This window comes from Girardinichthys multiradiatus, chromosome 3, assembly GCF_021462225.1.
Source record: "Girardinichthys multiradiatus isolate DD_20200921_A chromosome 3, DD_fGirMul_XY1, whole genome shotgun sequence".
NCBI classification, from domain to species: Eukaryota; Metazoa; Chordata; class Actinopteri; order Cyprinodontiformes; family Goodeidae; genus Girardinichthys; species Girardinichthys multiradiatus.
Window position 1 is genome coordinate 42,050,549 of NC_061796.1, and position 14,226 is coordinate 42,064,774.

The 14,226-nt window shown below is 37.0% G+C and overlaps 1 protein-coding gene across 7 annotated transcripts in view; it reads right to left on the minus strand.

Annotated features, from left to right (window-relative positions):
- Window positions 1-14,226, minus strand: part of sema6e (sema domain, transmembrane domain (TM), and cytoplasmic domain, (semaphorin) 6E) — a 260,656-nt gene that overhangs the window by 163,852 nt on the left and 82,578 nt on the right. For 4 of the 7 annotated variants that reach the window (XM_047360694.1, XM_047360697.1, XM_047360699.1 and 1 more), the window contains one exon: window positions 8,624-8,749. The gene's annotated coding sequence lies outside the window, so the exon portion shown is untranslated. Of the gene's footprint in view, window positions 1-6,715; window positions 6,819-8,623; window positions 8,750-14,226 lie in introns of those variants that run through there. The other 3 variants (XM_047360693.1, XM_047360695.1, XM_047360700.1) reach the window with 3 other exon arrangements.

Consider the following 14,226-nt stretch of genomic DNA (forward strand, 5'->3'; position numbering starts at 1 on the left):
CTTATATCGCTGCATTTTCTGTACATTTGTTGCTCAGTTTCATAAGAAGACAGTTACAGTATGTTGTGCTGGTTCCAAACATCTGAAACTTACTTTAGTTAATAAGAAACAATTTCTGTTTGACAGGTACAGTTGTGGTAAAAATAAATTCTGTCTGTTTTTATGGTTTAGATGTATATAAAATTAGGTTTTCCTATGTTGTTACCTTACTTACATCAAATCTGTAGTGTATAAGAAATGTAAAAACACAGCAAAAATCCCAGCACATCATTTCTGATCAAACTAAAAGCAAAACAAAAAATACGAGAGAAAAGATACACCCTTACACCTTGGAAACACGCAAAATATACTAGAATTTAAAGGGGGTATATTTTCTTTATAACTTGATTGTATGTTGTCCTTTTACTAAGGATGCAATTAATTTAAAAATGTGTCTGCAATTACTGAATAAATATCAATTAATACACATACTTTGTTGAATGTATAAATACCGCTAGTGCTACCAGGAGCATTAATTCATTATTTATTATTTTTAAATATATTACTTCTTGGTGTTAACTGTTTGCAGGAAATATGTCTTGACATAATTTTGCAAACATAATCGCATATAAATCAGTGGTGTTTACATGCAGAAATACACATGAAATATATGACAATCAGCATCGCTATCCACCAGCTAGCTGTCCAAATACATTTAGTATGTAACCAGAGGTGCTACCAGCTGTCAACGTCTTGATGAAGATGACTAATTGCACAAACCATTCTTCATCATCAAACCATTCAGCCAGGATGCAGGCCTGCCTTTTAACCCTGACTATTTCAAGTCTGTGAAAACCTTAACTGGAAATGTAAACATGGCGGGTAACCTTCAACCCCTTTATGAGAGCTGCAAAATATATCGCCAAAATATTTTCATCTCAATATCTGTGTGTGCAATATTAATAATGTAAAGGACTGTTTAGAATGTACTACTTGTTGGCTATTCCATGCCAAGAGTCATGAATACATGTTTTGCATATCAATAAGATATTCAGCCTTTTGGGTAGTCTTTTTGCAGTACATTCTTTACACCTGAGACAGATTAGAGCTTCCAAGATACTAAAGATCACCCAGTCCTAAAAGCATATGAGCAAAAGTATCAAATATCATTTAACTCCACCTCCCCATATCACCTCAGTTGTTATACAAATCAAACGGAGGGAGGAAAACGCATCTAAGGTCTGGCTTAAAGGTCATGATAAAAAGACACTATTATTTTTCTGGCAAATTATACACACGTTAACTTTCTCTGGTTAAGGTTCTCTGAAAGGCAATACTCTGATCTCAGGAGGTAAATACAGGCCAAGTCAAAATTAACCAAGTTTTTGTCTCTGGCACATGTAAGATTTCTAACAACCTACTGGTTTAAATCTTTTGAGCATTTTACCATTTGTTTCAAGGAGATTGGATGTTCTTTTTCCCCCAGTCATGCATGAAAATTAAGGCGGAGAGCAGTATGCTTTGGATCCATTGAAGTGGCAACCTCCTGATGCAGAATGAATGCTGCTGACAGCGAGTCTGTTCGGCTGACGAGCAGTGGGGATGCAGGTGGGCAGGTCTGGGCTTATCTGTCGAAGCAGCCAGAGGTACGCCACACCTCCTTCCTTAGGAACGGCTACGACTCAACGACCACATGCAGAGAGAATGAGAGCGTGGCAACATGAAGCGCGAAACAAGAGAACAGAGAGATAGAGCCACCGCAGGTGCTGCAATGAAATCAGAGGCACACAATCCTGGGAGCTGCAGATCCTGGGAGCTCTGAAAGAATATTTTGTTCTTGGGTAATATATATTGTATGTGTGTGTATTTTTAAAATCCATAAAAACACACAAATGAAAGCATTTCCTGACTTTTGTGTTTTAAACGATAGAGGCTTATATTAAAATAATATTGGAGCCGTCTGCCTAGGATGTTTTGTACTGAATATCTGAATGGTGTCTGTTCCACCATACTCTAAAATTAAAGTTTTCCATGAGATTATGTCACTGCAGTGGAAAATAAATGTAATTAAGGCTTTTTGCAAATTTTTACCCAGGGTTGCCAGGAATTGTGGAGGTTGTTGTAGGGGTAGAATGCCTGGATTTTTGTGATCTCATTTAAATTAAATTAAATATTAGTCAAACAAAACCCACCAGAATGTGATTAAACTTCTCCAGAGTTTCAGATGATCAAGTGGCTAAAACATATCTACAACATATGGCCACATAGCTGAGCCTCATTTATATTAATTTCAAATAGCCACTATTTTATTGTAAAGCCTTAAAACAAAAAGATAAAAGCAGTAAAAAAAAAAACAAAAGAAAACTGTTTTCCTTCTGAGAACCGACATTAATCCTTGTTCACCTTTATTTCTGCTCTAATCCTCCTACATCTGTAAGTTACAGTTGCTTCAGATGCAGCATCTCACCTTGCCAAAAATTATCACCAGGGCTTCTAATGTGTTGACTAAGCAGCTCCAGGCTCTCCAACAGGGAGCTCAGTCAGGCTTTTATGTGTGAATGTGAAATTCCAGGTGTCACTTTAATTGAGACCTTGATACTGCCGTCTGAGCAAAACAGGAAAATAGTAGGGAAGACACAACGCTGCACTTGTAAGAAGAAAGCTGATTACACAGTGGGATCAATTTGATTGAAGCCCAAAACAAGGATCTGAAGTCCATAAATGTTTCATTAATACACCCAAGTCACGCTTCCCATTACACTGAGGGGGAAAAACATTATCTGAACAGAATAAAAAGGCCCTCTGTCCACAGGCATCTGCTGCATATAAACAGAGCCTTCTCTTTTTTTTCTGCAGTGTAACAACATTACAGAGGTCCCCCATCTGATTGATGAAAGTGCTAGGTCTGCAAGTGCCTGTTTTACATAGCAGAGAGTCTCCTCTGCAGCCCACAATTCATCATCTGAGATGGATGGTTACATCCATCTTAATGCATTACACAGACAAACAAGTCACAGGTCACACACTGCACCCATGAATCCCTTCAGGGTAGTGCAGACAGGGTACTGCAGGCAGACGTAAGGATAAGAACAGTTATTGTGACATTTCCATCAACATACCAACTTCACATGCATGGAGCCAGACTATCAGCATTTTGTTCTAAAAGACTGCACAGTTTTAGAAGCCATGAAGGAAAAATCCACAAATGGCACAAAACCACTGTAAAAAACAGCTTCTGGCAGTGTTCTTTGCATCTCTGAGACATCTTTGTTGTAAAGGGGATCTCCATCAGCTTTACACATAAAAATGTGAAATGATGTATTAAAATTTCAGGGTTTTGCTGAAGTCTGATTAAGTCATCTGAGCAACTTTGTGGTTTCATATTTGATCTCTTTGAAAGTCAATCTGTCAGTGACAGTGCAAAATAATGTCAATTTTAATGATTCAATCCAAAAAATCTACATTGCGAGATAATACCCTGTTTTACTTCTTTTTTTTTTACAGCGGTACATAACAGAACTGAAATGGCAGCTATGGAGTGTGAGGGCAACCAGAACTCCGGTGTCACTGCTGCAGAAGTCTCATCATGTGAGTTTCGTTGCTGGATGCAGAGCAGACTAATGTCGATTTAGAGCAATGCGGAGTACGGAGCAGCTTTTGTTTTTCTAATGCAGTCTGAAGAAGCCCCAGGTCAAAATTTCCTGATGACGTTTCAACACCATCTAATGTAGTCACAAGAAGCGGTCATAATTGTGCATGGCCTAAAACAGAAAACACACCTTTAAGCTGTTTATATTTTCTCACCATAACTAAAAGCAGCCCGACTGGTGTTGGTCACACTACAAAGAAGATTAATTCTAGCAGAAAACAACGAACGGCATTAAATTCACAAAGTGAGAACACCCAACAGGATTACATTCAGCTTGCTTTCTGTTCTTTACATCTACGGAATTGGATCTAGGTGCAACTCTTTATATCCATTCAGGTTGCAACTGCCCCGCAAGAGATGCAATGCAGGGGAGACGAGTTGAAATATTCAAAGAACGGAGCTGAAGTGTGTGAAAGGGGTAGAAGTTAGAATACATCCGAGTACCAAGTATTTCTGCTTTGGTGAAATATAGACTCTGAATAAAAACTGTTTCATGTAACTCCAGACCAAATTTTTCATTAATCTAATTCAAAAAGAAAACGTATGTATCATATAGATTCATAACATAAAAAATTGTGCAGGGCAATGATTCAAATTTCTAATCGCGAATGAAATTTAGTGATTAATTGAGATTAATCTCATCTCAATTGTTTTAAGCATGTATATGAGATTAAGACATTTTTAATAAAGAAAAGTCTTATTATTTCTAGTAAATCTCGACAAGAAGATGAACATAATCGAATCAAATCAAATTACCTTGTTGTTGTAGTCGTCCTGTTTTTATCTATTGTTCTGCCACATGGGGCATCAATCAGTGTCTGCAGAGGCCTCCCTCCACTGTCTGGGCGGAAGGAGGTTTTTATATATATATTATATATTATTTTCTCGCTGCGATTTTGTAGTCCAAGCTCAAGTATGCCTACACTGAAAGAGAATAAGTTCAGTTGGGTTACTGGGTGTATTCACCCACTCAAATCATTACAACATCCCCCAGCATCAAAACCTCTTCGAAGTGCCTAGTTAAATTTTATTTTTCATGGAAATGTTCCCACATCAGTAGAGAAATTTGTATTTCCCCACTTCAAGGATAAGTTCTTCAGCAACCTCCACCAGTATCAAGGATTTGCTAAAAGACATCTGATTAAGGGGTCAGTTACTTCTCTCTATAGAAATGATGGACACAGTGAAGCAGTAAGCTGCAAATAATGTGAAAATGACAACAAACTTTATTTTAGATATAAATTTATTGTGTTTTGATTGTTGTGTCCTGACCATTGTTTTAATAGCAGTAGCATTGTGCCTTCTGCTTATGTTAGTGCTGTTTTTAGCTCCTTGAGGACATAACTGTACTCCGTGTTTTAAATAATATTACATAAACAGTTTATATAAACTATACTGTTATCAAACTCTACAAAAATGGCCAAACGGGTTGAAGTGCAGCACTCTTTGAACTCAAGGGAGGCGAAGTTTGAGCAATACTGATCAACATTCCACCCTTCTTGTGACCCAGGGGTTAGTCTGTGTGTGTATGTGCATTCATGGCCAGTGAGCAATAGACTTGCTTTAATGAGCAATAAAATAAATAAATATAGGACAGCGAGGCAAAGATTCAAGAGTTTAGGAGATTCACAAGGCACTGACTGCAGCTGGAGTCGGTTAAACTAACTTGGACGTAGTTGCAGGCTAGCCTTGATATTTATGGACATAATTTGCACAATTGAAAAACTTTTCCCTTCTCTCCAGATATTACAAAATTTTTTATGTGAAGACAAACATGCTCTTTAAATGCTCAAAATCAAATGTCAAATAAAAGTCACAAGCAAACATAAAATGTGTATCCATCTTTTTCTGTAGCCTTCTGAGTTACATTTTAATAGTAGCTTTTTTTTTTACAAGCTAACAATAATGATATAAATTCAAACCATTCTAGCCATGCCTTGGAGTAGCAAGCACAGACAATATTCATTAAAGCTCAGTTTTCTACTTTCTGATCTACTCTGTTGCACACTTGTCCAAGCCAGTTGAATGTCAAGAGAGGACAGGGGCTTGTGTGTCCTGCTTGACATGCCAACATACCAGCAGAGCATTCTGGGATTTGTAGTATTACTGGTGCATGCAGTGTCTACCAGCAAGCCAGCTCTAGTGGATATTGGAATTATCTTGTGGGCAAAATATAATTAGACTGAGTTTGGCCTGAGACTATTGATTCCTTGTGTTTGGCAACTCCTTAACTCAAGACAACATCAGAACATCTTGGCTGGGCCAAGGCACTATGAAAAATGCCACTATTTCTCAGTTCATATCACAGTCAATTTTGGAAATCAAGCTCCAAGAGTGTGGGGAAAGAGTGAAGAGGCATATAATCCAAGTAGTTTGAGATCCAGAGTGAAGTTTAAACAGTCAGTGATGGTTTGGGGAGCCATTGTTTTCTGCTGATGTTGCTCCACAGTGTTTTATCAGGTCCAAAGTCAGCCAAGCTCTACCAGGACGGTTCAGAGCACTTCATACTTTCCTCTGCTCACAAGATTTATGCTTTAAGCTGTTTTTATTTTCCAGCTAGACTTGGCACCTGGTCACACTGCCAAAACTATCAATACCAGCTTTCATGACCATGCTATAACTGTGCTTAATTGGCCAGCAAACTCACTTGACCAAAACTTGTACAAAATCTACGCAGTACTGTCAAGAGGAAAGCTCCATACCATGCCACATTAACGCAGTAAGTCATGCAAAATGCAAGTACAATGCCAATCAAATGTTCAGACAGACCACTGTCATTCAACAGCTTTCTTACTTTCATTCCTACAGTGTAAGTTCATAATGAAGACATCAAAACTATGAAAGAAAATAAATAGAATTATGTAAATAGAATAAATAGAATTATGTAGACAATTATGTAAACAAACATTGTAAAATAACTCAAAATATATTTCATATTTTGCATTCTTCAAAATAGCCATTGCTTTGATTACTGCGTTGCTGTCATAATGTGAGGTTGAACGGAACCAGAGTGCAGAAAAACACATGGCAGTAGCATAGTGGATTTGAGAATCTTAAGGCTTTAATAACAAAAATAGATAAACTTACAAGAATCTTCCAAAGGTTCGAACTAGGACATGGAGCAGGAATCAAAAGGGAACTAAACAGGAGGACTGAGCAAGGAACAATGAAAATAACCAAACATATATACTGAGGGAGAGAGGAGTGAGAAGCATTGAAAATGGGTGACAGGTAATCAGATGAAACATGAAACAGGTGTGGAACCGGGTTGCAAGGGAACTGAGGGAAGGTGACTGATTACACTAACGAGACAGGCTGCTGAGGACAGAAACTTAAGAAACAATACAAAATAACAAAACCCGAGGAACACAGATAAATAAATTAACTAAAATGAACACAAGAAGCTAGAAGGTAAAAACCAACAGAAGTAAACAACAAAAACACCTATAAACGAAAAAGGTAAACAAAAGATACACTCCAAAATGGCAAAGCATGACAGTTGCACACTGTTGTCATTCTTAAAGAAGTCATCACCTGCAATGGTTTTCCAACTGTCTTGAAGGAGTTCACGGAAGTATTAAAAAAACTAAAGACAAATAAATGAATGAGAAGGTGAGTCCAAACTTTTGACTGGTAGTGTGTGTTAGCAATTTCTACATGACAGGGAAATGACTATGTTCTAGAGTCACAGTTATGAATTCACAAGGGCACTGAAGAAAAGTTTAGACCTCAACAATTTAGCCATTGAGCGTATATTTTCCTTTGTCACCTTTTCCTCTTGGAAATGGTGAAGGGAGGGGTTGTGGGTAATTGGCATGCAAGGTTGAGCCAAGCAGTTGGATGAGCGAGGTCCTGAGCTTGAGCACTAAGCACAACGGCTTTGCTGTAACCACAAAATTAGTTTAAAGCTGTGATTCAGCAGCGGGCTGAGACCTGCACAATGCTACTACTGCCATTCAAAATTGCAAATCTTTTTCTCTGGCAGAACAACTTAGCCAAACCATCACGCTGCACCTCCCACATGTCACAGTAGCAGGTAGAGAGAGGTCCAAATGACAGGGCTTCAAATGGTGACCTTTGTTATGTATATGTCTGAGTCTGAATTTACCCATGCACATTATAATCCAGCCAACAGATTGTTCAGTTTTAATAAATAAACTTTAATAAAAAAGCAGTGTGTGAAAAATTAAATGAGCTGCTTCTACAGGATTTTGAAGGAAAGGTTTTAGGTAATATTTCATTGCAACTGTGTTAAACATGCTATATTATCACTTTTTGAGATCCGAGATCCCAGCTTGGGCCTCAGTTAGCATAGTAAATGTTGACGTTTATGGGGAGATACTTGGAAAAAAACAAAACTAAAAAAAGCTTTTGTTTGACATGGTTGTCAGGAGAAAGCGTCTTCTCTCTAAAAAAGAACCTAAATGTCCGATGGCTAAAGCTTAGCCTGACTAGGTCTTGTTAGTTCTTGTCCTGTTTTGATTCAGCTTCATCTAAAATCGATAATGTAATATTTTCTAATAAAGTAAGATGAAGCTGCTGGTCAATGTCAACGTTTAAAGACGTGCATTTAATCAAGGCCACAAAAAAAAAAAACATGACACCACAGTTGCACAGGTATCACTTTTTAGAATATGTCTCTGTTTCTACTAAAAAAATGAGTTTCCTTTTCATCAAATCACTAAAATAAATACATTTTTCAATATTTTAATTTATAAAAATTCCGCTGTAGTGGTAAAAGCCTTTGCATTTATAAGACCCTTAGCTTGCACAAATAAGTAAAAACAAAACGTAGAAATTATAGGAATACCCAAATTGTATAATGTGACTATACACATAATACAATGATCAGTTACTGCAAATTAAAACAAAGTGCAAACAGTGAACAACTTCTGCTCATCTACTAAAATTACCCAAAAAAGTAATTTATCAAGCAAACAGACCAGATGCTAAACCTCATATTATCATGTGAAGTGTAAGCAACTTCTGACTCACCGCTCACCAGATAAGTGCACGAGTCAACACTGACGTTGGAGGAAGATAATAGTTGGAACAAAGGGATGTGGAGGAGCGAGGTGGGGGTGTCAGCTGATCGAATATTTTCATTAACTTTCCCCAGGCCTGCGGAGAAACAGAAAAGGAGGAGAGGGCAGAGGGAGGACATGTTTAATGAAGACTCCTGCAGCGAAGGTTCAACTTGCCTAAGATGCAGCACTGTGAATAAGCCTGCCAGACAGATGGGCTGAGGAATTGATCTGTGGAATTGGTCCACAGAGACACAGGCACAGACTTGGAGACTGCATTTAGCTGAGGCAGAGTGCACAATCAAGGATATCAAACAGGATGACATGTCTGTGGAATTTACCACAGGTGGGTGAAAACTACAGAAACAAAAAATACTCAGGAGTTCACAATCTAAATTGTATTTGAACCAACAACAAGGAGGAGCTCTAAACATCAAAACCAATTCATTAATGGTCATTACTTCTTTGGTTGATGCATCACAAGAACTCCAACTATCTCTGAGACATTCAGGAAGACTGTTTTGTTTCTCGGTCTATTGTCAAAGCATTGTTCTGCAATGACCTCTCCCATTTTAAGCCAAGTTTGGCATCAACCCCCATCAAACTCCAACTCCATATTTCACTCAGTTTCCACCTCTGTTGTTTGAGGCTCAGAGATCCAACCCAACTCAGAACGAAACCCACAAAAGCTTAATCCCAGGCCCCACTGGGGATAAACTGTGGAATGTTAACATACACCAACTGAAGCAAGGAGACATTTAATGCTGTATATTTAATGTTTTTATTAAAATCCATTTAGAACTTAACAACATTAAATCATGAAGTATACAGATCTCAAATTAATTTCAGTAATTGATTTCAAAAAGTAAGAGCAAGAGTAAGAGTAATGAAACCCTAACTCAAATTTAGCTTCTCAGGAAATTATAATCAAACATTACACTAATTTAAATACATAGTTTTTATACAGAAATGTTATGCCTAACAACCATTGGAAAGACTGCTGAGTTTCCACCATTGAGACTCTTCACAAAGATGGCGTCATAACTGCTTGTGTTTTTGTTATCTTACTCATCTTACCTGAAAACTTTGAGCTTCAGGAGTTCTTCCCTGCATTTTGGTCCATCAAAAACCCATTTTATGACAGATGGTCAACAACAAGAGGTCTTTGTTAAAGACGCTGGCTGCTCACAGTGAAGCATAACTAAGATAAACAAAGGAAGAAATGTTTTCCTCGTGTGTTTTGTTCACATTTTTTGTACCCTGCAGGGATTTTGCAAAATACTGTCTATATGTGTTTAATATTTCAGACCTAAAATTATTTATCTTCATTTTATAAAAACACTGGAACACCATTGGGAGTTTCAGTGAAAAAATAATGTAGTTCAAAAACATCTCTGTTGCCTTTGTTGTCGAATGTATTTCAGCTTTGTCTGCTTCTCAGAGTTCCTTGATCTCAAATGCTAATTTGTGGGAACAAAAACAGAAATGCAAGTAAACCCAGATTTTTCTTCCTTTAAATTACTCAGACTTTTCATAAAGAAACAGAGCGTTTATATGACGGTTGCACAACTCTGTTTGAGGAAACATGCAACTGCATTCATCTGGATTTTAGTTCTTAGTATTTTCTAAAGACATTAAAACATCACAGCTTTAACTAGATTCATTAAAATTAGCAACAACAGACATTAAGCTACTCATGTTTCTGTGGCTCTTGTTCCTCATCTATCATTTTTACGTTTCACACTAAAGGTTTTACACAGAATCTGCTTTAAAGAAAATGAATAAACAAACTCTCACTACAAAACTTGGCCCACAAATGACACCAGTTCTGTTATTTCTCAACATGGGCGTCATTATTCTTATATTTTAGGTTACTTTTATTAAATAGTTTGTTTGTAATGAAACTGCAAACTCTCATCGATCTAAAATATCCAGCATTCATTTTTGTGCCCCAGTTTGAAAGTCCTCTACGTTTCTTTAAAAGAGTCTTGTTTATTTTTTGTCACCCTTCAGAATTATAATAATGATAAAAAATATTTGTTCCTCTTTCTGGCAAACTGATATTTTACTATTAGCAGGGCAGTTTATAAACAAACAGTGTTCATGAATGCTCTTCACATTACCTGAGAAGTTTTAAAAACCGCTCTAAATATCAACCAGTGATCAACAGTTGCAACAGTATTTGTACAAAGATTAAAAACATTTCAACAACTTACACTGACAACTGCTAATATTGAAACATTAAACAGCAACAAGCTGAAAGAAAGATGACAACTACACTAATTCTATACACCAATTCTGCTCCAATAGAGGGTGACAACATCAACATAATAATCTCAAAGTTCAAAAGAAGAACATCTTCAGATAAAATTAATTATTTTAAAAAATGACTCTCTCAGAACCGATATTTTCAAGTTAATTTCTGTTAATTATGATTTTCCTCTTGAAGCTAATGAAAACACAACATTTAAGATTAGATTATTATATCAGACCAATAAAAAATAAAACATTTTTAGTGGAGAAGTGTGGTCTTATTGAACAGTATGTGTTAATACCTGCTTAAAGGCTGTTATTTTAAAAAGACACTTTTAATCTGACAAACAAGCCTCATCAGAGCACATATTCTAATTTACTGTGATAAGCCTTGAATGTCTGGGGATTTTTTCAAAACTTTTAAGGCACCGCTATATTTGTACTTAAAATTACAGCTAAAACCAAACTACATAGAATCTCTGTTTATTTCATTGACGAAAAAGTTTACATTTCACTACAAAATTGTTCAAAGAACTAGGGATGCTTGATATATCGGCATTGACATCGGTATTATTTTAGTCACTTTTTTTTTTAAATATCGGTATCGGTCCGATAAGTAAAACTGGGCCAATAATAATAACCTATATTTATTTCCATCTTCTTGCTGTTCTGTGTATGTATTTCTGGAGGCGGAGGGGAGAGGGTTGGCCACGTGAGTTTTGTTTGGGTATGTGGCAGGTATAGTGATGCAGTGCAGGACTGTGGGGTGTTTAACTGGAGCAGAGAAGAAAGAGTGGTGAGATATGTATGATATATAATATCGGTTATCGGCCATAACTGTGATATTACATCCCTACAAAGAACACATTCCTTTGTGACTTTGACAAACTAAAACCTGATTAAAACCTAAATAACTGCCGGTTGACTCAACTGCGACAAAAACAAAAACTTTAGTCAAAAGACTTTGATGAACTTAATTAAAATATGTTTTCAATCAGTCATACATTACATCAGTCACACTACTTTCATACACTGAAACAAAGTACTCACACTCAACTTTCCACCATAGAGATTATATTACAGATTATGTCTTGCATGCGACAAAATGACAGCAAACTGTTGACACTTCCCATTGACATTTGTCAAAGGATCGGAACTGACCCAGCAAACAAAGTGCATCGAGCACGTCAGACTCCTGTTAGATCTGTGTTCCCCTGAGGGCTCAGACACCTTGAACGATTCAGACTAACACTGTCGCCATGGTTACCATGACCTGACACTCCCGGCTGTAGCAAACAGACAGACCACACTTGAACATTTGAGAGAACACAGGCATTTTCACACAAGAAAAGATCCCAATCCAGGACAGCAGAGTCATCGAGAGCAGACGCTCTTACAGAAAGTAAACAACCTGATGGACAAATGCAGCTGAGGTGCTATCAGGGTGTGCATCTCTAGCTGGGATATCGTGGAATGTTAATTAGCTCTTCAACGACCATACGCCACCTTCATAAATGTCACATCCTCATGAGGAGAGTGGGGACAAGGGTCAGCTTCTGTTTGTTCTTCCTGCGGAAACATCTTCCCTCTTCCTAACAACAAGCTATTTCTTCAAACTTTCTCCTGCTCCCTCATGCAGCCTTTCAGTTATGCGGTTTACTCAGTGATGAATGGCTCAATTTCAAGTTGAGTGTTTGGGGGTTTTTTTCTCTTCTGAGCGGCAATAGATTGCAATCTGTGCAATTGTGCAGAAACAAGATTGATCTCCAACTGTAACTGCACTTTCATGTAGTAATTTTTTGGCACACTCTTCTTTTGTGTTTGGTTAAATGCACTACCTTACACAGTTGTAGGTTGGGAGGAATAATAAAAATAGGAATAATTTGTCCTTTTAGCTGTTAAGACTGGGCATTCTGGTACTGGTAGAAGCAGAGCAACGTCCATTTTTTGGCGTCTCTAAAAGTACCACCAGGTTTTTTTTTCTAAAGTCCCTCACAAGAGGAGTCTTTAAAACAATTCTTTTTCATAATAAAATTTACCCAGTTGGAGGTAAAAGAATATAATTTATTTTGATATCTTCTCATTTTATTGATTTGATGCTGTGCATACGGGTACATTTTGATTATAGACGTGGTAAATGTCATGACCAAAGGCCATGTCATATGCAGAAACAGTGCTACAAGGGAAATCAGCACTTTTATTTTACCCAGTTTCCCTTTTATGAGGTAAAAAACTAATTTGGCACAATTTGGGCACATTTGGCTAAATTGTGCCAAAATGCCAGCTCTGCTTGCAACACTGCCCACTAAAACTGTTGTGGAAGAAATGTGATTCAAATATTTCAGTTCTACTTTGCTGCAGTTTTAGTCAAGATGTTGGTTAATAAAATCTGAGGCCTTTGTCAGGTTTTCATTGACATTTCATAGCGTTCTGCGTTGTTTATTTAGAGAAGAACATTTAAATTTTATTTGTTTAGTCACACATAAATCAGGCATAGTAAAAGCTGCAATAGTGCTTACACTGGAAAAATATTCTGGCACTGACACAGGTACCAAATGTTTGCATTTATACCTAATAACTGTGGAGCTTCTTGATGTATTTTGTTTTGTATTTTCAGGAGGTGATTACTTCTAATTACTTCTAAATGGTAGGTTTTATGGGAAGCCTGGTTTTATGGCCTCAGAAGAATCAATATTCACCTAATAATGCTTTAGTAATAAGGCATTAGATATGACACCTATGATTTTGTACACAGTGCATGTTTTAACCATTGATTCTAATTTAAAAATAATTGCAAAATATTTTCTTGCTGATTGTAACAATCTTTTTTGTTTTTTGAGTTATAGAAAGCCTGGGGCTAAGTGTTAATATTCATTTATATGTAATGAATGAAAAATATAAATTACTGAAATAATATTTGGCTTGCTTAAGATTGAATCACAATTAATCAAATGGGGGCTAGTGAATTGGAAAATGAATCCCTTCTGCTAGAGTGAGACGGTGAGAAGAGAGCCATGGATTTTAGCAGGGATTTTGGTTTAAATCATGACAGTTTGATTACAATGTAAGTTAAAACCTTTTTTAATAAGCTTTCAGTTTTGGAAGGGGGTGGGGGCGCTGTCTCACAGGTGAAAATTCAAATTCAGAGTCTGACTTAAAAACATTTAAATAAAGAAAAGGAACAGGAAGCAGAAATCACACACAAGCCCGAGGTTTTCAATGCTTCCTCTTCCAGGAGAAAGAAAAGAGAAACTCTGCGCAAGCAAAAAGACAAAAGAAAAGACAGTAAGCCCGATGGAATGGGAACGAAAAAAAAGAACC